Source organism: Palaemon carinicauda, chromosome 19 (genome assembly GCF_036898095.1).
Source record: "Palaemon carinicauda isolate YSFRI2023 chromosome 19, ASM3689809v2, whole genome shotgun sequence".
Taxonomy (NCBI): Eukaryota; Metazoa; Arthropoda; class Malacostraca; order Decapoda; family Palaemonidae; genus Palaemon; species Palaemon carinicauda.
Genome location: NC_090743.1, coordinates 13419510 through 13433589, shown reverse-complemented (window position 1 = coordinate 13433589; position 14080 = coordinate 13419510).

Below are 14080 nucleotides of genomic sequence, written 5' to 3'. Positions count from 1 at the left end.
GATAGTCTGAAGGCAGTCAGACGAAGAGCGTGGAGGTTTGGGTGTACCTTCTTTACGTGAGGTTGACGCAGAAGGTCCACTCTTAGAGGAAGAGTCCTGGGAACGTCGACTACCCATTGCAGTACCTCGGTGAACCATTCTCTCGCGGGCCAGAGGGGAGCAACCAACGTCAGCCGTGTCCCTTTGTGAGAGGCGAACTTCTGAAGTACCCTGTTGACAATCTTGAACGGCGGGAACGCATACAGGTCGAGATGGGACCAATCCAGCAGAAAGGCATCCACGTGAACTGCTGCTGGGTCTGGAATCGGAGAACAATACATCGGGAGCCTCTTGGTCATCGAGGTAGCGAATAGATCTATGGTTGGCTGACCCCACAGGGCCCATAGTCTGCTGCAAACATTCTTGTGAAGGGTCCACTCTGAGGGGATGACCTGACCCTTCCGGCTGAGGCGATCTGCCATGACATTCATATCGCCCTGAATGAACCTCGTTACCAGCGAAAGCTTTCGATCTTTTGACCAAATGAGGAGGTCCCTTGCGATCTCGAACAACTTCCTCGAATGAGTCCCTCCCTGCTTGGAGATGTAAGCCAAGGCTGTGGTGTTGTCGGAGTTCACCTCCACCACCTTGTTTAGCTGGAGGGACTTGAAGTTTATCAAGGCCAGATGAACCGCCAACAACTCCTTGCAATTGATGTGAAGTGTCCTTTGCTCCTGATTCCATGTGCCCGAGCATTCCTGTCCGTCCAGTGTCGCACCCCAGCCCGTGTCCGATGCGTCCGAGAAGAGACGGTGGTCGGGGGTCTGAACAGCCAATGGTAGACCTTCCTTGAGAAGAATGCTGTTCTTCCACCACGTTAGAGTAGACCTCATCTCTTCGGAAACAGGCACTGAGACCGCCTCTAGCGTCATGTCCTTTATCCAGTGAGCAGCTAGATGATACTGAAGGGGGCGGAGGTGGAGTCTCCCTAACTCGATGAACTGGGCCAGTGATGAAAGTGTCCCTGTTAGACTCATCCACTGCCTGACTGAACATCGGTTCCTTCTCAGCATGCTCTGGATGCATTCTAGGGCTTGATTGATCCTTGGGGCCGACGGAAAAGCCCGAAAAGCTCGACTCTGAATCTCCATACCTAGATAGACAATGGTCTGGGATGGGACGAGCTGGGACTTCTCTATATTGACCAGGAGGCCCAGTTCCTTGGTCAGATCCATAGTCCATCTGAGATTCTCCAGACAGCGACGACTTGTTGGAGCTCTTAAAAGCCAGTCGTCCAAATAGAGGGAGGCTCTGATGTCTGCCAAGTGAAGGAATTTCGCAATATTCCTCATCAGTCTGGTAAACACAAGAGGTGCCGTGCTTAGGCCAAAGCACAGGGCTTGGAACTGGTACACAACCTTTCCAAAGACGAACCTTAGGAAAGGTTGGGAGTCTGGATGGATGGGGACGTGAAAGTACGCGTCTTTCAGGTCTAACGAGACCATCCAGTCCTCCTGCCTGACCGCTGCTAGGACCGACTTCGTCGTCTCCATCGTGAACGTCTGCTTGGTGACAAAAGCATTGAGAGCACTGACGTCCAGCACCGGTCTCCAACCTCCTGTCTTCTTCGCTACCAGGAAGAGACGGTTGTAGAAGCCCGGGGATTGATGGTCCCGGACTATGACTGCCGCTTCCTTTTGTAGCAAGAGCGACACCTCTTGTTGCAACGCTAGCCTCTTGTCCTTCTCCTTGTAGTTGGGAGAGAGGTTGATGGGAGATGAAGCTAGAGGGGGACTGCGGCAGAACGGAATTCTGTATCCCTCCCTTAGCCACTTCACAGACTGAGCGTCTGCACCTCTGCTCTCCCAAGCTTGCCAGAAGGTCTTGAGTCTGGCTCCCACTGCTGTCTGGAGAGGAAGGCAGTCAAAACTTGCCTTTTGCGGACTTGGAACCCTTCTTGGATTTGCCACGGTGACTGTCGGCACGGGTACCTCCTCTGCTGGAGGTTCTGCCACGAAAGGGCGGGATGAACCTAGTTGCAGGAGTGTCTACTGCTGCAGGCGGAAGGGTCTAGGCACGGAAGGTAAGGTTTTAGCCTTACGTACAGAAGATGCCATCAGATCATGGGTATCCTTCTGGATAAGAGAGGCAGCCATCCCCTTAATCAGCTCCTCCGGAAACAGACACTTGGAGAGAGGAGCAAACAACAACTCTGACTTCTGGCAAGGAGTGATACCAGCCGATAAGAAGGAGCAAAGATGTTCTCTCTTCTTGAGCACTCCCGCCACGTACGAAGCCGCAAGTTCACCAGACCCATCCCGAATGGCTTTGTCCATGCTAGACATGATCAGCATGGCAGAGTCCCTATCTGAAGGGGAAGTCTTCCTGCTTAAGGCTCCCAAACACCAATCGAGGAAGTTGAAGATCTCGAAGGCACGAAAGACTCCCTTCAACAGATGATCCATATCAGAAAAGGACCAGCAGATCTTCGATCGTCTCATAGCCAACCTGCGGGGAGAGTCAACCAGACTTGAGAAGTCGCCCTGGGCAGAGGCAGGAACTCCCAAGCCGGGTTCCTCTCCCGTGGCATACCAGACGCTCGACTTGGAAGCAAGCTTGGTAGGCGGAAAGATGAAAGCAGTCTTCCCCAGTTGCTTCTTGGAATGCAACCACTCCCCCATAACCCTCAAAGCTCTCTTAGATGAACGAGCGAGAACAAGCTTGGTGAAGGCAGGCGCAGCAGACTGCATGCCCAGAGCAAACTCGGAGGGAGGAGAGCGAGGGGTTGCAGACACAAACTGCTCAGGATACAAGTCCCTGAACAAGGCAAGGACTTTACGAAAGTCTAAGGAGGGAGGCGTAGACTTGGGCCCTTCAAAGTCAGAGTGTGGTTCATCCAAATGTGCAGCTTCGTCATCCGATACTCCATCATCCGAAAGCTGAGTAGGAAGTGGCAAAGGCAGAGCAGAAAGCTGAACGGCTGAATCCGGCAGTACGGGTGCATGCGTAGCTGCGGATCCAACATCATGCCGCTGCTGGTCAGTCTGCGAGCTGGCAACAACAAAAGCAGAGTGCTGGTGCGTGGGAGGGGCTGCGGTGGGTTGCGGAGCATGCTGTATGGTATGCGGAGCATGCTGTATGGTATGCGGAGCATGCCGCATGGGTTGCGGAGAATGCCGCATAGTGCTGGAACCCGGCAGCTCTACAGCACCTTCCCACTGCTGATGCGGTAGCTCACGCATGTCAACGGATGGTGCAGCAAGAACATGCGTCTGGCAGGGAGGACTGCGCATCGGTGGTGGAGCTCTCACAGGTGGAGTGTGGGAGCAGGCAGCCGCAGTATCTGCTGAGCGCACAACCTCGGCGGGTTGTAGGTTAACAGGTGCAGTGTTAACCTTCTCAGCATGATACTCCTGCATGAATGCCGCAAGCTGAGACTGCATAGTCTGCAGCATGGACCACTTAGGGTCTACCGTGGTTGGAGCAACAACAGACGGAGCAGTAGCCTGTTGTGGAACCACTCTACCTCTCTTGGGAGGTGTGCAGTCATCAGATGACTGCAGCGAGTCCGAACTGACCCAGTGGCTACACCTGGGCCGTTGGACTCGCTCGGAAGGGACCTTACGTTTGAGCGGTCGTGAGACCTTGGTCCATCGTTTCCTCCTGGAAACTTCTTCCACGGACGAGGAATGTAAGGGCTCATTCGTCTGTTTGTGGATGGTACGATCTTTGACAGATACGTCCGCAACCACTGAGGATACATCCGTGCGCCGATCAAGGCCTGCCGAACCCTTTGGTCCTTCGACATTGCTTCTCCCCTGGGCTTGGGAGCTTGCAAGAGGTCCCGGACTGGGAGGACGACTGGCACGCACAGATGTACCCTCATGCGCAACACTGACACTGACACTTTTCACATCACTAGCACTGATAACACTTCCCACTGCACTTTTCGCTTTCAGCTCTCTGACATCTGCCAAGAGCTGATTACGGTCATTAGCCAATGACTCCACTTTGTCACCGAGAGCCTGAATGGCACGCAACATATCCGCCATGGATGGCTGAGCACTAGTAGCAGGTTCGGGAGTCACCACCACAGGGGAAGGAAAAGGTTGAGGGGCATGGGGAGAGGAAAAATCCACAGAGCGAGAAGAACTCCTCCTGATTCTCTCCTTCTCTAACCTACTTGCATTTTTAAGGAATTCGTTAAAATCGAATTCCGAAAGCCCAGCGCATTCCCCACATCTATCTTCCAATTGACAGGATTTACCCCTACAATTGGAACAAACGGTGTGAGGATCTATAGAGGCCTTCGGAAGACGCCTAGCACAAGTCCTAACACTACATTGCCTGTACTTAGGGACTTGAGACTGGTCAGACATCTTGAATTTAAGAAGTAGTCAAGGGGGAATTCCAAAATCTAGCAAAGTTCGTTAACAATTAATCCAAATTAATTCCAAAAGCTTGCTAAGCTAATGATAAAGCTTCCTGAATAGCGAAGGCTAAACTCTAGAGTGAATACATCACCAAATCGTGAACAACAACTCCAGAATCAACAGCGTATCCAAGTAGGTCTTGCCGGTGGCACGACAGAGGAAAAATTGAGTTCTTGTTGACAAGAAGTACTTGAGTACCTACTCACAGATGGCGCTGTTGTGTACACCCCCACCTGGATAGCGATCGCTGGCGTATCCCGACCGTAGATTTCTGTCGGGCAACGGAGTTGACAGCTACATGATCATCGGGTAAGATTAATATTGAAAAAACAGGTTTAAATTGAAATAGGAAATGTAAATGCTCCCCTAACCAAAAATGCAATACTCTGAATATCCAAAATTCCAAGGCAGAGATCATGAGTCACACTCCTTAACCAGATCAAAAGGTAAGACATCACAGGGGTATCTCCTCATAAGTATGGGCGGCTGACCAAGATTCTTATGCAAGTTATGGTTGAGAGCTGTTAAAGATGGACTTTCACTAGTGAGATAATTTCTCTCACTCAATGATATACAGTCATCTTTTAATGCAAAGTACCTTGTGGAATACTCCCCCGATATTATTTTGGATTTACTCTACATACTTTTCCAAATAAGCCGAGTACCACTATGCCACAAAAAAATGTTTTTTACAGATTGAGAGGCAATGTCTTTACAAAAAAATAACTGCCCGTAACTGCATATTTTTTAAACACTTCAATGAAATCAAATACTAATGCATTCATAAAAGTGTCCATAATTCCACTTATGGTTATCAGAAAACTAAATATTAGCATGATAGATGTTCACTATCACACTAATCTATGCAATTTAAATACAAGCAAGATTTAGCAATTAGTCAGAGAAACTAGGTACAAAAGTAATTTCAATTAAGTATTGCATACAATAAAATGGAAACCAACCAGAATCAGTCAGCTCAACCAGCACAAAACAAATCTTTGACGTGATAATGGTGAAAAATTGTATAAATTTTAAATTCAACAACCTATTCACTTTATGTACCCCCAAAAATTGCATATGGAAGGTTATACATAACAGCAGCAGCATCGATACCTTATTTCCTCACATTCTTCAAGACAAATCAGATCATCAAATTATTCTCATAATCAAAGCTGTAACACTCGATGGCTTTTGTTTGTTAATTTTACGAATTATTTGATATGCTCATTAAAAAGCTGACTGACCAGCTTTTGGTGGTTTTATTTCCATAAAAAGTAATTTCCTCAGAGAAAAACTTCTTACATTATTCCTTGAAAATAGTTTTTGCCTTAAACCTGAATTGACTCTTTTGATTTGTAGAAAAGTCGTATAACAATATTCAAAATCCTCACATTATGTCCAGTACCTAAGCATGAAAATGAACATGCAAAGCATTCAACCCATAACATGAACTAATAATTGTTATTTCATGGAATAAAAATGGAATAATCCCAGTCTCATCAGAAAAATACCATAGTAAATCAGTGTATCCAATATACAGTACCATGAAACAATCTCATGAAAGAACGTTAAAAGGAATATACTGTAGTGTTACACCAATTTGGTAAAATAATAATTAGCAAATCACGCACAAATAATCAACATTCAGTTCTGCTTTCATTGTCAATATAGTAAACACTGTACAGTTGTTATTTAAACCGATTCAAAGATTAAGGGTTATATTCCTGTTAAAAAGTAAAATGCAATAGCTTTATCACAGAAATAAAAACTATCTTTTTTAAGTAAGAAATTCCATACACAGTATAGTGGCATGTAGGGCTTTTAAAATTTTGATTAAATGCTATAATAAACTTTAAAATAGAAAAACACCTCATAATTCACATTCTAATTTCAATTAATCAAGTTCTGCTAAAATCCAGTTACACTACTTGCATATAGCAAAATTATTTTACATTGAGTACTATTTTAAAAAAAAAGTTGGGAACATTTATCAAATATTTATGTCAAAAGGAAAACACAACATAGAAACAGGTAGGATGATGATATCCTTGCATTAGTAGGGGGAAAAAATAAAATTATTGTATACAACATGTACAGTGACATACTGTACACTCAAACAATTTTTCAAAGAGGGTGTAAAGGTAAAATTAAGTAGTCAGGATTACAACCTGACTAAAAGACTTTCTACAACATAATACACAATATCTATTGCCAAGAAATTCAGATGCAAAATATATATAAATATATATATATACAGTAGAGTCCCGAATGATGCGAGAATTTGGTCGATCAATGACCTCGTATAAATGGAAAATCGCATATTTCGAAATACACAACTAACAAAAAATAATTACATTTGGGCCATGGCAACCAGCAACTTGGCTATTCAAACGTGTTTACCACCAATTTCCAATACTTTCTATATACTATAATGTATTATTTTATACTATCAAATTGTTTTTGTAAATAAATCAAACATTTATTATACTTTAAAGTTCTAATAACTTGAAAAAAAAAGGTTAAAGTTACAACCAGGATGTGTGTAAACACTATATTTCTCGTTATAACAGGACCCAAAATACAGACAAATTTTAATGTTTGTCATATCTATTGTATAAGACAACTGGTGAATAGCAAAACCATCACTGTATAGAGTAGCTTTTGTTGTATCATTGAAAATCCTAAATTATCAAAATAAAGGAGATTTCATATCACGAGTTTCCTAAACACGCCAAAAAGCACAATGAAAAATGACGACCATTGTTTTGTTTACGTTTATCTCTGATCATAACGAAGAAACGAACGCATTTACACATCTTTGTATAGGTTAGTTTTATATGATGATTTTGTTATTACCAATGTTGTTCTACTTAATTTTTTTTAGAACTTCAAAATAAATGAAAAAACGTTTTCCTTTATGACGCCGCCTGAAACGGAAACCTTCCATTTGTTTACTGTACGCTCCATCTTTGATCATAATAAACAAACGAACGCATTAAACACACATGATCAAAGTGATAACTATTGATATTAAAAGAATTTAGTAAACATTATGTTATTACAAATATTTTACTTACCGTATCCATATAAATTCCTAAAATCGTAGCAAAGCAAGAAAACTTTTTTTCATACGTTTATCAACAATAGCAAAGAGCGCTATTAACAGTATGGTAATTTACGATAATTCTAAACTGTTATGAAAGATAATTGTCCTTTCCATACCCAAAATACTTTTCTTAGCTGCAGTTATAAGTCAACTTGTACCCACCTCAATTATGGAACCATTTGGAAAAAAAGGTAAAAGAAGAAAGTCCCAGGCCGGTTTTTAAAGTCATCGAACAATTAGGTTACTGCTAGAACGTTCGATATGATAGCGAAGGTGCGAGATTGGAGAAGTAAGGAAAATTGAATCATGCTTGGTTTTTAATAAAACTGAACTTTGTGAAACAACAAAGATTTCCTTTGTTAGAGAGATAGAGAGAGGTAAGAAATGAGGGGGGTAGCGAAAGGTATCCTAGGGAGAGAGAGAGAGAGAGAGAGAGAGAGAGAGAGAGAGAGAGAGAGAATGATGGTTTTAATTGTAATAAAGAATAAATATGATAGGTTATAAGACATTGGTGTTTATGTAATATTAACTGTATAGATGGTTTGAATAAGAAGAAATGGTATAAACAATGCTTTGTTATTGTATTCGTTCGCTCATATTCTTGGGAGCGAGAGCTAGACATCAGCTGATCTGATCACAGCCAAAAGTTAAACAAAAATAAGTCGGCAATACTCGATTTATAAAACATTTTCGAAATTTAAAACAAAAGTACAGGGTTTTTTTAAAGCACAATTTACTCTTTAAATAGTAGCAATTTTCTAGAATAAAGTGAATTTTCCTAAAAATAGTGGTTTGCTGACGAAATCGGATGTCATATTTTAAGCTACGATTGAAATGGATTTATACTCGGTATAATTTTTTGTTTTATATTTAATTGACGCTTTTTAATAAAACCTATTTTGGGTTCTTCATCCACAGTATATGTAAGTATTGTATAACACAGGAGAGAGAGAGAGAGAGAGAGAGAGAGAGAGAGAGAGAGAGAGAGAGAGAGAGAGAGAGAGAGAGAGAGAGAATCAGCTGTTGTAATCGAATGCCATGTTTTTGTTTCTTGTACCACTTGAAGCGAGGAAATGATCACCGCACCTAATAATAGTCATGTTAATTTAATTCTTAAACTCAGGTTGTAATATGTGAACTAAGATTTTATTTTTTACACACATACAGAGAGAGAGAGAGAGAGAGAGAATTTGAGTCTCTCTCTCTCTCTCTCTCTCTCTCTCTCTCTCTCTCTCTCTCTTGGAGAGAGGATTTTATAATTACACCTTGTACTATACAAAACAAATCATTGTAAAGCAAATCTATACTGTTAAGAAGATGACAAAATATTGCCCACTTGTAACCGAAATTTACGCTATTCACTGCCGATAAACGAACCCAGCCTACGTGTGAAAACCTTGAATACCCACAGGGAAAACTAAAGCTTTTATATATTCTATACTAAATAAAAATAATCCTTGAATATACCTTCATTAACAATACCATTAATATTATCGAAAGGTTAGAGAAAGATAAAGATTGCCGAGAATGTAACCACAATTCTGTTTACATTTTGTCAGTTGGATTCGCATAGTTAAAAGTTGATTTCATTGTTGATATGGAATTTTATCCTTTAAGAGGCTATTTATTATGAAATTATGTTAATAAAATGTAAGATAAATATCGTTGGGTAACATTTATTATCAAGCACTGTATTTAGGGCTACCAATGTACCTAAAAAGACAGTAGATTTGATATATTTTATAGTGCTTGACTTGCAGACTTTGAACAGCTTTGCTGAAACAAATTTTTTTCTTTAAACTACTGACGTTATAAATGGGGATTCCCATAATTCGAACACGCATAATTCGGGACCCTACTGTATATATATATATATATATATATATATATATATATATATATATATATATATATATATATATATATCTTACATATTAAAATCTAGGGCAGTGATGAAAACATTACAAAAAATTAGTATTATATATAAAAGATCCTTTTTTGTACAATATACATACATACATACATACACACATTATATATATATACAGTGAACCCTCGCTACTTCGCGGTTCGACCATCGCGGATTCACCACTTCGCGGATTTTTTCCATAACCCATATATATACAGTAATATATATATATATATATATATATATATATATATATATATATGTATGCATGTATTTATGTATATATGTAGGTATGTATATGTGTATACATATAAATATATATATATACACACACACACACACACACATATATATATATATATATATACATATATATATATATATATATATATATATATATATATATATATATATATATATATATATCTAAAGTAGGAATATGTGATGTAGTTCTAAGGGAAAAGTATGGGAAATATGTCTGGGTAATAAGCAAAGCTCTACCTCCAGTTTGTTTCTTCATTATGATCAGAGATAAATGTAAACAAAACATTGGTTGCCATTTTTTATCGTGCTTTTTAGCGTGTTTAGGAAATGCATGATATAAAATCACCTTTAATATTTGTACTTGTTTTAGTTTAGGGTACTGTAGTACATGCATTAAGTGTTCTGTACATTAAAGGGTAGTTTTTTAACAGAACTACGTACAAGGGAAGGTTTTAAAAGTCTGAATATACATGTTGAATAAATAGGTAAATATGGTGTCACTACTTCGCGGATTTTCACCTATCGCGGCCGCGACTGGAACCTATCTACCGCGATAAACGAGGGTTCACTGTATATATATATATATATATATATATATATATATATATATATATATATATATATATATATATATATATATATATTTGCCTGTTCTCAAGTATTGTAATTAAATTTTATATGAATCAAAATAAGTTTTCTTTTACCTGAAATATAAAGTATAGAGTCTATAAAGGCTGGAAAGGTAAAATAAAGTGATCAGAATTACAACTTGCCTAAGACTCTCTACAACCAAATACACAATAGCTAATGTCAAGAAATTCAGATGCAGTATATAGGGATTTTATTTTCGGCAAAGCTAAAAGACAAGCCATAAGAATTTTAGCGACGGTTAATCATCCACCCACTAGTTAGTGGGGGAGGGTAGGTGACTACCTGACTCACTCACACACCTAGGTTGTGTAACCACTTTGCTTGCAGGTAGGACTTCTAGGAGGTCAGGTGCTGGTGGGAAAATCTACATAAATAGCTACAGGTTTGTATCGTTAGGAAAAATACAACTTATAGTACTTACAAATTTGTCATTTGTTCCGATACTAAATACAAACCCTCCACTATTTATAGGGATGACTTACCCCTTAGGAGAGCGGAAGCAAGCACCAATTGGCTTCTTGGCATAGATCCGGGGTTCTCTCTGCACGTGCTCTGCACATAATTGGTAGGAACCCTTACACCTCGCTAAACACCATACTACGCACAGCCAGCAACCTACGCAACCTGTGTACTTATGATACTAGCAATGTGACATTTAACTTCTGACTGGGGCAGGTAAGCTCATTGCTTTGTATGAGGATAGAGAGTTCAAACTAAGAAGAAATATAAACTTTTTTCAGCTTAAAGGTAAGTTTCAAGGTTGAACGGTAACCTTTCACTGCTGAAACCAAGAGGAATATTTCCTCTCGAAGGTATACCAGGAACTCTGCTATTGTTGTAATAAAGGCATCAAGGGGAGAGATACCTCTCGAAGGTGCTCAAGGAACTACGCTATTGTTGGAACAGAGGCATCAAGAAGATGGAGTCTCTCTTGAAGAAGACTCCTCTGGTCAGCGCCCCTATGGAGTGGTCAAGAGGCAAGGCCAGAAGGGGCTTGTTGGAGACCTCATAATACTTCTTCTGCTGCACAAACGGCGATAGAAGAAGCTTAGAGGATGAGCCTGCACAGAGGGAACTGGAAAAGCTGGTGATCTGAACAAATGACTTCTTTCGGGCACCCGTCAACCCCTTAGACCAGGGCAAAGCAGCACTGGCCTTGGGAGGTCTCTGAGTGCTGTAGACATCGTCTAGGACTGTGTCTTTTCCCTCTCGAGGAGCCATTGCCAGATCGGACAACCTGTTGATGGATCTCATGCAGGCCAAGATCTGCCAGAAGGCATGCTCCAACTCCCTTTGCTTTGCCTCCATGAGTTTAGGACTCGCAGCCTTAGAGAGATACTAATCTTCCACCCACGAGTTCTCACCCATAGGAGCCAGGGGTGAGTCGAAGTCCTCAGGTCTGGCAGCTTGTTGGCATCCTTGCTGGTACAGGTGAGGAACTGCGAGGCCTCTCATCCTAGAAGGCAATTCTTCTTTTGACCAGGGAACTATGGCGGGCTAGTTCGTCTTCTTCGAGACAGGACGTAGTTCAGGGGGAACTACCTAGATGTGGGAGAGGCGAAACGTTTCCGTAAAGGAAAACTCTCTCAGCGATTGCGAGCCATGGCTCAAACGTCAGTGAAGGGTATCTCCCAGAGGAGAAATTGCATGTCTCATCGTCCTCCTCTGCTTAGTTGTCATTACCGGTGTCAGTTGTATTTGCAAGAAGTCCTCCTGGACTTTTGCACCCGCCTCAGCTGCTCCACGTTTCCTCTTGAGAGGTAACACGAACATCATAGGGGAAGGAGGCTGAGGTCAGAAGGGGAAGGAGGCTGGGGTCAGAAGGGGAGGGAGGCTGTAGACGGAGGAGCAGACTTTTCCGGAGGACTCCTCGGTGAGCTGGTTACATCTGCGCCGGAAAGACTACCCCTGTAATGGCCTGACGCACTACCTTGATCAGGGCGTCCAAACACGACGGTTCCTATCCGACGCAGCACTGACCTAGAAATCCCTTGGGAGACTGGGAGATGAAGTCCTGGGTTTAGAAGCCTGCAAAGATATCGGATTAGGTTCCTTAGCTGGTAAAATTGGCACCGGCATGACTTCTGGCTCAGAATTGGATGAGCGAGAAAGTCTCCAAGTGGAAGGTTGCCGAGTCTTTGCTGGTTCCCTCTTGGATGGGAACGGAACTGTGCGTCTTCCATGCAGGAGGTCCTTCAAAGGTGGATGGGTCCCATGGGCACGAAGAGACTCCTTCTAAGGTAGGGAGGTTCTGGAACCTGAAATATTAGAGGTTGGCCTAGGCCTGGGGTAACAAGTCTCCCTAGGGTAAGAAGGCTCAGGATCGTACCAGCTAACAGGAGGCTCCTCTTGATGGAGTGGAGTTTGCTGACGAGTGAGAGAACTTTCACAAGGACAACAGTTGTTGTCTCTGCAGCGATTATGCATTGGTCGGTTGTCCTGAACTAGCGAGCGACAATCATGAGCTGAGCTGTAATTTACAGGAGAGTGACGATCACGCTTTGGCGAGCGACGATTGGCGCTTACGGGACGGCAGGCAACAGGGTGAAGTAGGAGATCTCAGCGAATGGCGAGGAACTGGTAAACAAGAAGTTAGCGAACGAGTAACTGGCGAATGACAAGGAGCTAGCGATTGACGAGGAGCTAGCGAATAACGAGGTGTCATTAAAAGACAAGATGCTGCCGAACGGCGAGTTGGCGAACGCCAAGAAATCGGCGAACGTCTGTGAACTGGTGAATGCCAGGAAATCGATGAACGTCTATGAACTGGCGAACGCCAAGAAATCGGCGAACCCCATATAAAAATGGGAACCAGCTGGGAAGAAGAGTCTGTGAACTGGCGAACAACAAGCTGGCGAGCGACGCTTAACAGGAAAATGACGAGTGACGGACAAACGATGAATCAAAGGCGAGTCCAGAGAAGAGGGCGAATGACGAGCACGCTGTGAAAAAAAATAGTCAGGGAAAATATAAATTGTTTTATTTTTTTTTTATCTTTTTTTTTAATATTTTCTCAAACTTGTTGAGATCTTGTCCATCTCATAATTCCTTTCTTTGTTTTCTTAGCAGGTAGCTGGCAGCAATCCCTACACCCAGTAAGGTTTTAGGTTTAGAAAGACTAAGAATCCTACCAACGTTCGAGCAACTTTGTGCACTCTGCTGAGAAACTTGGTTTTATCTGTTGATGTAAACAGAGGACTCACTCGTCTTCTAGACTGTAGTTTTTTGTCATGTTTGTAATGTGATTTTTATGGCGAGTTCAATCTTATCACTGACAGTTGAGTTCCCATCACATTGTAATTACCTCTTCCATATGACAGTGAACTGTCTTGATTTTTTGTTTTGTGGGAAAATCTACGTCATAAATTTAATGGCCTTGTTAAACCTGACTTGAGTCTCTTCCTGAGAAAGGAGTAATTGTAGTTTGCTCTACTATGAGTGACTAAAGCCTGCCTGGAAGAGGCTATATAACTTATCATTGTACTTTCTTAGCACATTAGCTACTAGTGTATGAGCTCATATTTGAAAGATTTGTTTTAAACTTCCATTCCAAAAGATCTAAATCCTGTTCACTGTTCTTTGGTCTGCAGCCCTGTTAAAAGCTGCATACAGATCCATCCACATTATATATCCTATTACAGGTTTTGCATCTGGAACCAAGTGGGATGGTAATTTGAAGGACTTTTGTATTTTATTTCTTGTTTTTCTTAATGTGTGGGCTTACTGAATAACCTGATC